The following is a 13,520-nucleotide window of genomic DNA, read 5'->3' as shown; positions in this document are numbered from 1 at the left end:
TGGATAGGATAATCGAGCTGCATATGTGACAAGTGTTATACGTACCTTGTAGCGTGCACGATCTTCTCTGAACACTATGTGTATCAATTAATTAATTATTTTGGTGAGTTTGGGATGGTGTTTCTTTATTATGGTTTCCATTTATTTATTTATTTTCATTTATTATTTATTTTTTTTTTAGAGTAAAATACAACTAATATACATAAATATTTAATACTAAACTTCTCCATTTAATACGTAACCCGTACAAATGTGTGAGAATTATTTAACACACCATACTAATATACAAAACGACAGACGGAAAGAGAGATAGTTACATATATCTAGATGTTCTGGATCATGTTATGCATGAGTGACAGCAGAACAATGATAAACACTGTTATCACGAATATTGTGATAGCCCATTCGCGTTGCTCTTTTTCCCATCGCTCTATTTGATTCATTATGTTCAAGAAATTGAGAATTTGTGAAGAAGAATTTGTGAAGAGGGAGAGAAGGGAATGAGTGAAAGTGAAAAAGGAGAGTTGTATTTATAACTTGATTTCTGACCGTTTGGATCAGTCCGTTTGGTTATGACCGTTGGGCTTTTAGAGTAGGCCCAATGCATCAAGGGACAAACTAATACAGTAGGAATTACAATAATTGCATAACATAAATAATTTCTCATTCAAACCGTCTGGAGATACAAAATTATGAGAAATCAACCGATATATAATGTTTTTATCACAAGAAAACTAAAAATGCAATGCATAAGGGAAATAAATAGCTACTGGGAATCCTCCGGGTTAGCAGAAGATGAACCCGGGTTTCTACGTCGTCGGCCATGACGAACATCTGGCTAAGCTGACTGGTCTGGAATGTGGCCTATAGATCAGCAATTGATTGATCTTGAATTGCGATTAGCCATCATCATTCTCTGGAAACGGCCTTGGCGATTTCGCATTTCTTACTGGAAGTCATTCTGGGATGTAAGCATCTCTTCCTGACGAAGAAACATCCTGCGCATACTAGTGTTCATGTGTCTCAAGGCTTCCATGGGAGTGTTGATTCGGTGCATGGTAGCCTCATTAAAACAGTCGGGTGGTGAAGGGGGAGGAGGAGGTATGATAAGAGCCCAAAACTGTAGTTTTAACCCCTTAATAATCATACTGTTAGACCAATTATGTGAATAATAAGTAAGAGTTAATACTGATTACGTGTTTTTATGCATTTCAGGCTTCAAAGTCCATTATGTGCAGAAATGTGCCACTTCAGCGAGATAAAGGAGCAAAAGTCACTTCGAATGCCATATCTTTGGACTCAGACCTCGGATTGAGGCCTACCTTATGTCAAAACGACCGACTTGGAAAGAGCTTTGCAATGGTCCAAGCCTTGACCCAATCAGAGGAGCAGAAGTGGACGAAAAGTCTGTGGAAGCCAACTGCAGCTGAAGAGGCCTTTTTGGACTGAAAGAATTGGGTTTTGGGCCTGATTCTCTGGCCCAAAACATGGCTCCAAGCCCATGCACGATTTTTGGATCTGAATGTATAAAAACAAAAGCTTGCCTCATTGTTAATGGCAGAAGTTAGGTTAGGTAGATAGTTAGACCTAGATTAGTTAGCCTCCATTAATTAGTTTTAGAACTTAGTTTAATTAGTTCAATTCATTGTATTAGATTAAACCTTTGAATCTTGTTCTTCATTTGATTAGATCAATAAAGTAGTATTCTTTATCAATTTTGATTTTGTCATTTCCAATTCTAGATCTAATTTCAATTCCTGTCCTTATTTTATTTTAGTCATTAAATTAGATTTCATTATTGTTTAATTAAGTAAATTTCAATGCTTTATATTATGTTTAGATTTAATTTAAATGGAAATGATTATGAATGATTCAAGGCTAAACCCTCCATTAGAGGGGTTGAGAAACCTTGATGAAAGCTTGATTCCAATTATCGGAGATTGTCGTAATTTCCTTTCCACTTTAGAAACGTTTAGTTCACCATGAGAATGGGTTTAATCGTTCACATGCTAATTATTAATTGGTAGAAATGCCATGTGTAATTAGGGATTAGGAAGAACCGATTGTTCTGCATAGCAGTTTAATTCGGATTACGACGACTCGTCGCTAGTGGATTAAGTTGAGTTAAGGTGGAATCAATCCCCCTCTAACTCCTTAACATCGAATCAACGTAGCATTCCCTTAGTTGTCTGATAATAAACTAGTTGCATCTTGTGGGTAGTTGCATCGTAGTCTAGTTTGTAATTCGTAAATCTCTCATTGACTTAAGACTGATCTTAGACTTAGAAAACAATCCATGCTAGGGTACTAGGAGTGGAACGAACTTCCTACTCCACTTAGTGCAATTCGCATTGAGAGTAGAAGCTTTGATAATTGAGACTCGTAAAAGTTCAGTTTTAGTTTACTTACGTTGTGAATTCATCGTTCATTTCATAGGTAGACTATTCATTTCACTTTTACCAAATGGCGCCGCTGCCATCTTAGTTACACTTTAGCATTGTTTTCATAGTAGAAGTAGTCATTTTTAAGTCCCATTAAACCCACCCACCCTTGTTTGTTTCATACTGTGGTTGCCCATTTCAGCGTGACAAATTCCGCGAGAAAATACACGAGCGCCAAGGCTTCAAGGAGAGCGACCGCGCTAAAGTTCTTGGAATTTCGTCTACCACTCGAAGGCCAGCGCCATACCCATACCAAAGCGGACCAGCTCAAACACTGGAACTTCGACTTCACACCGAAGCGACCGCCCCATTTAGAGCCACCACCCTAAAAAAAACTATAATCTGAAAATTACTCGAGCCTTGAAGCCTTCTATCTTGGCCTTGGCAGCCTGTTAAAATTTCTGGATTTCCACGGTTTTGATTCAAACTTTGATCTTCCATATTTTTCAGTGTTCTAACTTGCTCTATACACTCGAACAAAGCGTAAACAAGACGCTATTCATAAGCGAAGCAAGGACGCTTATCGGTATTCCTTTCTTCCATACCTCGCATCTCCGGTTAGAGGTTTATACTAGTATATCGAATTGTTTGGAGTGTTGCATGTTTAGTTAAGTTCGACTTAGTCTTGCATGAGATTAAGGTCCGCCGAACAAAACACCGAGCGTAAATACACAACAACATCAACAATCAAATCTATCTAGTATACCACCCACTACACCTCTAACTACTATTTCACACACACCACCGATATAATGGGGAAGAAAGAGACTCCTCTCTCGGACTTCTACAAAGCCTTAAGCGATAGCCCCAAATCTTGCATCGTTCTAGGAGACCCAGCGGGGGATTTTCGAATCCCCCCAAACATATTTAATTTGTTACCCGTTTTTCATGGTTTTGACCATGAAAAACCTTATCAGCACATGCGTAGGATTGAACAAGTCTTAACAACATTCCACCATCCTACGGTTGGTACGGAACAAATTAAATTAAGGGTATTCCCTTTCACCTTAGCCGATAAGGCGGCGTCTTGGTTAACTGCCCAAGCGCCTAATTCTATGGACTCGTGGGCTAAACTTGTTCAGCTGTTTATGGAACATTTTTACCCACCCCTAAAGACGGATGAGATGCTTTCCAAGATTCATTTCTTTCGACAAAATCCTCATGAATCATTTTCAGAGGCTTGGAATCGTTTCACCGATCTGCTTATAGAGTGTCCACACCATAACTTAGCGAAAGGCACGTTAGTTAGTGCCTTTTCAAAGGACTTCTACACCACCATAAAGAAGTCCTTGACATAATGAATGGGGTAGTTTCTTAAGCAAAGGAGCCTGGAGGCTTATAAATTTTAGAGGATCAAACTAAAGCGAAATAATAATAATTGGGTAGTGACGATTACTCCCGCTCCGCTAGTTTCTTCTTCAACAGTTAAGGCACGGTATGTTTGAAATTAAACACGATTCGAGCTTAAAACTCTAATCAAATCACTCACTAAAAAGGTAGAGGCCATTTCTGTACAACAAAAGCCTATCCCCGGTCATGAATGTAAATTCAAACCCATGTAGTTTCGTTGGAGTCCCGAGCATCCCGACTCCCATCGTCCTATAGCCTATGAACAGGCTTGTTCCATTAATAGTGAACCTAACGCCCTTGGAGACAAAATCCCAACTCCGATTGGAGAAATAACCAACAAGTCACACCTCAAGGGTACAATAATCAATATGTTAGGCCAACGAGCGGCTTTAACCAAGCTCCACTACGACAAGGATTGTCGTCGGTAATTTTAATAATTATAACAACCAAGTGCAACCTCGACAAGGTCAAGCACAAGGTCAAGGTAATTATAATAATTATAATGCTAATAGAGGTATCGTTCCTGTCAATAATAATTATCAAAATCCACCCATAAATAATTCACGTGAAATAGTTCCAAATACACCACCGTGACTACTACACCCACACAACCGGATCGCCTTTGACACCTTCATACAAGTGAGCCAAAAAACTTTTCCAAACCATGGCTCAATCTAACCAACAAATTTCTACAATCCGTTAATAATTTAACCCAACAGTTGGCTCAAGATAAAGCCCAAACCAAAGGTGTGTTGCCGTCCACGCAATACCTAATCCTAAAACAACAAACACAACCTTTGAGGTAACCGATAATACTAGTAATGAATATAAAATGTAGGTGAGATAAATGCCATCACCACTCTCCGTTCTGGCAGAGTGGTTGATAACAAGGTAACTATGCCTATAGTTACCCCACCAGTAGCCCCTACACCTACTATTTTACTAGATACCAAAATAGAAACTGAAGAGCCTACCACTGTAGAGGTACCAGTTACAACACAACCTAAGAAACAGAAAGCCACGGTTAAACATCCAGGTGATACCATTGCTAAATATAGACAGAAACCACCGTTTCCACAAAAAATTAGCCATGTTAACTAGGGATACAAATTACGAGGAGATTAGGGGCGTTTTCAAGAATCTAACTATAAACCTTCCCTTCCTCGAAGCTATTAAAAGCTACCACATCATGCTAAGTTTCTTAAGGAATTGTGTACTACTAGGCGAAGACAAATATACCAAAAGACGGCTTTTAACGAACAATTCCCAACCTTATCCGAAAATAATGGAATTGTTAAGTACAAGGACCCTGGTCGTCCCCTACTGTACAATGCACCTTAGGAGATTCCTATACGACGACCCGCGTTATTAGACCCGGGGCTAGTGTTAACTTACTCCCATTTTATTTGTATAGACAAATAGGTCTAGACAAGATGCAACCCACTAAAATGACGTTGCAATTAGCTGATCGGTCTATTAAGTATCCTAAGGGTGTAGTCGAAAATGTGCTGGTAAAAGTTCAGGATTTCTACTATCCGGCTGATTTTGTAGTCCTCGATACAGAAGTCGCTAACGACTCTGTCCCGATCATTTTAGGGCGTCCTTTCCTGGCAACTGCCAATGCGCTCATTAATTGCCGTGATGGTTCAATGTCCATGTCTTTTGGCCATCTTGTTGTTGAAGTCAATGTTTTTAAAACAAGGACACAGTTACCCGATTCGTCTATGGATGGAGAGGTAAGCATGATCGAGAGCTTCGCTCGAGATTATTTCAACAACACGTTCCCTGATAGTCATATGCCCAAAATTCTTTCCTTTGGAAAGTCAGACTCCAACATTTTCATCCCTACACTAGTCGATACACATATTATTGATGAGGACGGGATAGATGACTTTCTCAAAGATGTAGAGGACTACCATAGTAATGTGGATATGACCAATCTAGATGAGGAATTCGATGAGTTTCTTCGAGTAGGTGACGATTCACCCTATCAAGATCTACCTTGCATAACATCCACCTCGATTCCCCTCCTTCCACCCTTTCAAAGGAATCTCGAGTTTGCACTCGATCCTTTTGTTTCTCCTGTGCTTCATAATTTCTTAAATCCTCCTAGCAAACAGATACTTCAGAAGGACAAACTATTTGACACCTTCATTTTCAGAATTGAGACAGTCCCTACACACAATGATGAATGAGTTCGGTCTAAAACCACATCCTCATTGGTACAGGCTGTCTTTCTACAACTTATCCATATCCACCATATTCTCCACAACCATTCACTTTTCCACACTTATTTACTAAAACACCCACTCATTCAAAAATTAAAAAGAAGGTGCATGATAGGTTACACAATAGGGTTATCCGACTTCATTTTCATTCCACTAGGTCAAGTCGTAGGACATCTTGGTGGTTGATTGTGTTTGGATATGTTTTCTGTGATATTTATTTATGGAATGATCCACAACTATTTCGGTTGTTGATATATGATCAACTGCATGTTCATACATATATTTTAGATAAAGTCTCGAGTATCTGACTATAAACGACTCAACTTCTGTGTTTGGTGCAATTCCTTTCACTTTAATATATTGGTGAGTGCACCATTAAGGTAACCGGCCCTCCCTATGGAGTGTGTGGCTGTAAAGTACGGATCCTAAGTCCACGGTTCACATAGTTCACATTTTCCACTCTTGCATGTTTTTCTCGGATTTTTGAGTCATGTTTCTCTATAGTGTGAATTATGTCTTTATTGCTTATTGTTTTTCCTTCTAAAAAATATATATATATATATATATATATAAAATATATAAATAAATAAATAAATAAAAATAAATAAAAATAATAAAAAAAAAATAAAAAAAAAAATACACATAGTAATCTAGAAAGTCTCGAATCGGTTCAGAAAAGACCACATCATAAAAACAAATTTTCTAAGCCGTTGTAAAAAATTTGTTTGGGGGTGGGGTGTTCGTGTTTCCGTACTAAAATATTTTATGTCCCATTAGAGTTGCTTAGACCGTTTAATTGTATTACGATTTGGATTGACATAATCTATTAATTTAGAGTTCATTCGTTTAGCATAACTTACGTCATGCACCCACTTTGAGGCATTTTCCACTATCTCGTATGTCACCTGAAGTCGGAATAGAGTGTTTTATGGATCATTGGATAGGAAATTCTCTCCTGATCATTTCCATATCTCATTCGCAAAAAAATCGGACCCGTAACGGCGGGAATTTTGAATTGAAGTTAGCGAAAAAATCGAAAAAATCAAAATTTCGATTTTGGGCTTGGGCCCAACCAGCCCCATCTACCGGTATTCCAGCGCCTTTTTCTCTTTCTCACGAAGTTCATCGTTTTCATCTTCCACAAAAAAAAAAAAAGCTTCAAAACCCTAAACAAAATAAAAATTAAAAAGAAAATACAATAAACCCACGCCCAAAAATCAAATCCTAACCCCAAATCTTCTCTAAAACCAAACCACCACAACCTCCACCGATTTAAATCACTAAAACCACCGAAAATTACAAATTTTGGTCTTTGCGCCCACCACTCCACCACCACCACCTCTTTCCAACCCACCACCACCACATCATATTTAAACCCTCACTCCATTCCAAACACTAGATGGCTCAACAACGCCCGAATTATACCGAGCAAGTTTTCATCCCGACCACTTCGCGCCGTTTTTATGGTGACGAAATGGCTAGTAGAGACTGGGGTAGTTTGTGGTACTTTCGACCGAAGCCTTCTACCATGAAGACTTGGTCCGACGGTTCTACAACACCGGGGAGTTGGAGGGAGTATGATTTTGTGATGGTAAGGAAGAAGAGGAGGGAGTTGACTATCGATCGGTTTGGCCGAGATTTTAGGCATTCCGCCTAGAATCCATCCGGGTTGCCACTCTACAGAGCCCCAGTTTGATGGGGTAGAGCCTCGATGGGCGTGGTATCATCGATGGGAGCTACAATACAAACTCCCATTGTGGTATGCGCCGGGCATCCCTCGGGACCAACCGGTGGCTACTTGACTCGGTGGATTGGTCGGAATGTCCTAGGGAAGGACAAGGTCGGCGACATCGGTCCGACCGCCTCCATCGTCTTATGGGTACTCCAGAGGCGTAAGTCGATTTCTGTATCCTGGAGTTTTTGCTGAGCATGATTAGGGGGGTCGGAAAGTCTTTGGCACCTCTTCCTGTGTTAATCACCAAGATCATGCTGAAGATGAAAGCAGCTCCGGCGTCTGAGAGGATTTACATTACCCTGCACCGTAACACGCGTATCTATAGGGAGTGTGTCCAACAAGTTTGGAGGAGGGCTGAGGATAGAGAAGAAGAAGAAGAGGATGGTGGAGCTGGGAATGAAGAGGAGGCTGGGGGACATCAGGATGCCTCCGAGGATGAGGAAGACTTGACCTGCTTTGATGCAGATGCCTTCCAGAGGTGTTGTTTCGATCACGAGCGCATGGCTATGCTTCATAGGGGCATCGTTCACTAAACACTATCTCAGAGACCTCCTCCGACTCGACAGGCGACTATTCATCACAACTTCGAGATCCGCACCCCGTGAGAGGGATGAGAGATGGGAATAGGCGGGCTGAGATGGAGGCCCAGCGCCCGATTTAGAATGGATATGCTTACACGCTTCCCACCTCATACTGACTCCGCCGAGGACACAACTACTGAGGCATGAGCATGAGCATCGACGGCGAGGAACGGCTTCTTCTTTGGACCTTCGAGGAGCCACCACCACTAGAGTGTGCCCTCCGCCACCGATGGCGAGGTGTTTAGAGAGTCTGAGGATTGATAGTGGTTGTTGTTTTATTTACTTTTGTTGTTTTTATTGTAATGTAACTTTTATTTTCGTAATTTGAATTTTGTAGTGGTACTCCGAATGAAATTCTAATATAAGGGCTTATTTTCATTATGCATGGTTGTTTCATATTGACCCCACCTTCTCAACTTGTTTGGGGGTGGTTTTATCAATTCAAGCTTTGTTTTTATATATAACCCTAGTGTTAGAATTTATTGCGGAGTAAGGTGAAAATATGGCCGTTTAGGCATATCTATGAGTGAGAATCATTGTAGGATGAAATCTAGATTAAATAGGTACATTCAATCATAAAATCAACCTAAAAGATACTGGGTTTGAATTAGAATCAAGAAAATGAGTTGTTTCCGTTTTCGGGTTTGGAAATTTTAGGATCTCCGGAAACTGCCGTAATTAGTTTTGGCAACTTTCCGACCCATTTTAGCAACTTAAAACCTATATAAACTTGATACAATCTATCCTCACAACTCACACTACACCTAAACTCCATCACGCACCTTTCACACCCGCGATTCCCACGTTTCGTCTCCATTTTTGCAAATCTGCAACTCGGAGCCGCGCCTTGAGGGAAGCCAGCCTTCGCGCCCTCTTCGACAGAAAATTTTACTCGAGGCGCCCAAAGGCAAGCCAAACGCGACTCGCGCTAAAACACTGGAATTCCAAAATACAAAGAGCGCGACTCGCGCCCTAGTTGAGCGCGCTCGCGCCCTGACTTCCGTGGACCAGAAATTTTCCAGTTTTTCGCGCGTAGTACCCGGTTGTTTTGCAGCTGTTCCAGAGCGTAGTTTTGAGATGACATCTCCTATAATAATACCGGAACAGTCTTTCGAAGATTTGTTCCAAAGCACTACTTACGGTGCTTGGTTTCATGAGGTGATCACATCGTTGGTAGGGAACCTCTTATGGTAAGATCGGTGAACTTTATTCTCCAAAGACTTGCATCTTATTTTTATAATAACTGCATTTTCTTTGAGAGACCGGATGGAGAACAAGTGTTCTCCATCAACATTGACGATGAACCAATGGAAATTACCGTGTTCTTGCTAGCATTTGTTCTTGGACTTGCTATGCCCGCCGAGATACAAGACCCATGGTGCTATTAGGTCGATAATATGCATGTCTACACTTATGAGTCTTTGCACGAGGCTTATGGGGCAGGCATTTTCGTATTGAGGACCAAGGGGACTATAACGTTGCCGCTTGGTAGCCCGTCCATGAACATAGGAACTGTTATGTTTTGGATTATGCTAAACATTTTAGGGAATGGCGTTTTTTTCTTACGTGAATGGCGCCACTTGCAGCATTTTCCTTGCTTTAGCCACGGGATGCGGTTCTATGACCTTCCCGAACTTTGATGTCTAGTTTAGCACGAGCCCATACCATGAGGCATAAGTACCTTCTTATGCCTGTTCTAATTTCACGCCTTATGCTATGTTTCTTTCTGTTTTTGTACACGTTTCACGGATTGGATTAGGGTAGACACGGTCGCGACCCACCAATAGTATTATTCGATCTTTCCGTGCAATGACTTGGCAAGGGTGGCGGATACAACCTCACCAGGTTGCACCCTACACCCCATCAGACCAAGTGGCACTTAATAGGTTAGCAACCATAGATGATAAATGGCGTGAAGCCTGGCAAATTATCATAGAATGGCGGGGGCCTTGAAGGAGCCTCACTTCTTTATAGAAGTAGAGGATGACGAAGATGACGAATAACAGTGGGAGTGGAGGTAAGTTTTAGTTTCTGTTAGTGTCTGCTTATGTCCCAAGCAATTTAATTCTATTAACCCCATAATGGGTGGAACTCTTATAGAGTTCGTCGGTTTTATTTCCTATATTAGTGCGTTCTAACCTTGTTTTGCGATGTTTACGAATTTCTCGGCTTGATGGTATTTTTCCTACCCTCTTTATTTTTAAATGCTTTGAGGACAAAGCATGCTTCTTGTTTGGGGGCATAGAAACACGGTAATTAAGACATCTGCTAGGATATAAATATGTATAATATGCATTTGTTTTCTAGTTAAAATTTCAAAAATTCAAAAATATAAATAAATAAGTTATGCTATACACTTAGGAATATTGGTATTGTTTCTTTCTCCATGCTCTTAACAATCTAGAAGTCTCAATAGTTAGTCATTTAGCGTCGAATAATTGTTAGAAACTTAGGTTAATACATAGGTAATAATCTTTACATCTATCTATAAATATATGACATGAGTATCTATGATTGTTAGCGATAAGTTTCTCAAATCTAGGCTAGAGTACTTATTCTACAAATCCTGTGAGAATATAGCCTAAAGCCTTATATGAGCGAAACATTTGAGAAATGACACAAGGGAGAAGTAAAATCCGGATAGAGAAATCACACGTCCACTTGCTTGATCATTAAACCATATCCTAAGCGAGAATTTAGGCCCTCTTTGGATCGATATAGCCAGAAATTCAACCCTATGAATTATTTTCCGCTAGTCGCCCCTCTGAGCCTTTCATTAGCCCTTCCATAAACCACAATTCCTTTACCCTGTTACAAAAACAAAACAAAATATAAATATAAATCAACCTACCCAATTTAGAATAAGTCTGAGAATAGAATAAGGAAGAAAGAAAAAGAGAAAAACCTGTGTAAACAAAAATTAGTAGTTGCTTCAGAAAAAGAAAAGAAGTTTCCATCCAAGAAAGAAAAAAAAATAGAAATAAATAAAAACTCCAAAAATAGAATAAAGGGAGTCAAAAGCCAAAGAAAAGAAAAAGAAAAAGATGGCTAAGGATGAAAACAAAGTGTAGAAGCAAAAGTAAATAACAAGGTTTTCTCTAGTTACATAATATGAAGACTCTATTATCTCAGACTTGTCCTTTTGAATATCCATTATTTCCTTCCTTCTTAAACCATCTCCTAATCCCCGTAACACCTAATAAAGACCTCTAGCTCAATTAGGAATAGGTTAGTGTGATAGTAAGTGGCAGATGTGTTTGATCGACTCCGGCTTCCTTGTTGTCATTGAGATTGTAAGGTAAAGTGTGCCCACATTGCATTAATCGGAGTAGCTTAAACTTGAGTGGAAAAATCGAGTGTTGTTTCTTGATTATTATTGTGAGAACCTACTTAAGGACACTATTCCGAAGTTCTCGAAACAAACCCGCTAAACATTTTATAGTACTACTCATTGTGTATATGTTTACTTCGTAGATGATAGATTATTATGCATATATTAGCTTAGGTTTTCGACTTGGTTATTCTTATTCAATTGCTAGAGAGATGTATAGATAGTTGAGCATGAATAAGGAAACAATAGTTTTATTTTCTTAGTCGTTGTAGTATAGATGAAGTTTGTAAGTACCTTCATCGGAAAACTCTCACGAGGGCTATAACTTCGTCCCACTAGGGAATTCCTAGTGGTTTAAGGCCTTGTTGCATATGGTCAATGCAATCGCTCTCAGTAACGCGAGTAGTTAGAACTCCATTTTGGTCACTTATTCTAATTTCTCATCTTTGCTTGAGGACAAGCAAAATGTTTGTTTGGGGGTGGTTTGATAAGAGCCCAAAACTGTAGTTTTAACCCCTTAATAATCATCTTCTGTTAGACCAATTATGTGAATAATAAGTAAGAGTTAATCTTGATTACGTGTTTTTATGCATTTCGGGCTTCAAAGTCCATTATGTGTAGAAATGTGCCATTTTAGCGAGATAAAGGAGCAAAAGTCGATAGAGAACTTCGAATGCCATATCATTGGACTCAGACCTCGGATTGAAGCCTACCTTATGTCAAAACGACCGGCTCGGAAAGAGCTTTGCAATGGTCCAAGCCTTGATCCAATCAGAGGAGCAGAAGTGGACGAAAAGTCTATGGAAGCCAACTGCAGCTGAAGAGGCCTTTTTGGACTGAAAGAATTGGGTTTTGGGCCTGATTCTGCGCCCAAAACATGGCTCCAAGCCCATGCACGATTTTTGGATCAGAATGTATAAAAACAAAAGCTTGCCTCATTGTTAATGGCAGAAGTTAGGTTAGGTAGATAGTTAGACCTAGATTAGTTAGCCTCCATTAATTAGTTTTAGAACTTAGTTTAATTAGTTCAATTCATTGTATTAGATTAAACCTTTGAATCTTGTTCTTCATTTGATTAGATCAATAAAGTAGTATTCTTTATCAATTTCGATTTTGTCATTTCCAATTCTAGATCTAATTTCAATTCCTATCCTTATTTCATTTTAGTCATTAAATTAGATTTCATTATTGTTTAATTAAGTAAATTTCAATGCTTTATATTATGTTTAGATTTAATTTAAATGGAAATGATTGCGGAATGATTCAAGGCTAAACCCTCCATTAGAGGGGGTTGAGAAACCTTGATGAAAGCTTGATTCCAATTATCGGAGATTGTCGTAATTTCCTTTCCACTCTAGAAACGTTTAGTTCACCATGAGAATGGGTTTAATCGTTCACATGCTAATTATTAATTGGTAGAAATGCCATGTGTAATTAGGGATTAGGAAGAACCGATTGTTCAAGGTAGCGATTCAATTCGGATTACGACGACTCGTCGCTAGTGGATTAAGTTGAGTTAAGGTGGAATCAATCCCCCTCTAACTCCTTAACATCGAATCAACGTAGCATTCCCTTAGTTGTCTGATAATAAACTAGTTGCATCTTGTGGGTAGTTGCATCGTAGTCTAGTTTGTAATTCGTAAATCTCTCATTGACTTAAGACTGATTTCTTAGACTTAGAAAACAATCCATGCTAGGGTACTAGGAGTGGAACGAACTTCCTACTCCACTTAGTGCAATTCGCATTGAGAGTAGAAGCTTTGATAATTGAGACTCGTAAAAGTCCAGTTTTAGTTTACTTACGTTGTGAATTCATCGTTCATTTCGTAGGTAGACTATTCATTTTATAGTTAT

This window comes from Coptis chinensis, chromosome 9 (assembly GCF_015680905.1).
Source record: "Coptis chinensis isolate HL-2020 chromosome 9, ASM1568090v1, whole genome shotgun sequence".
Classification (NCBI taxonomy): Eukaryota; Viridiplantae; Streptophyta; class Magnoliopsida; order Ranunculales; family Ranunculaceae; genus Coptis; species Coptis chinensis.
The sequence above is the reverse complement of the archived record's forward strand: the minus strand, read 5'-3'. Positions refer to the sequence as shown.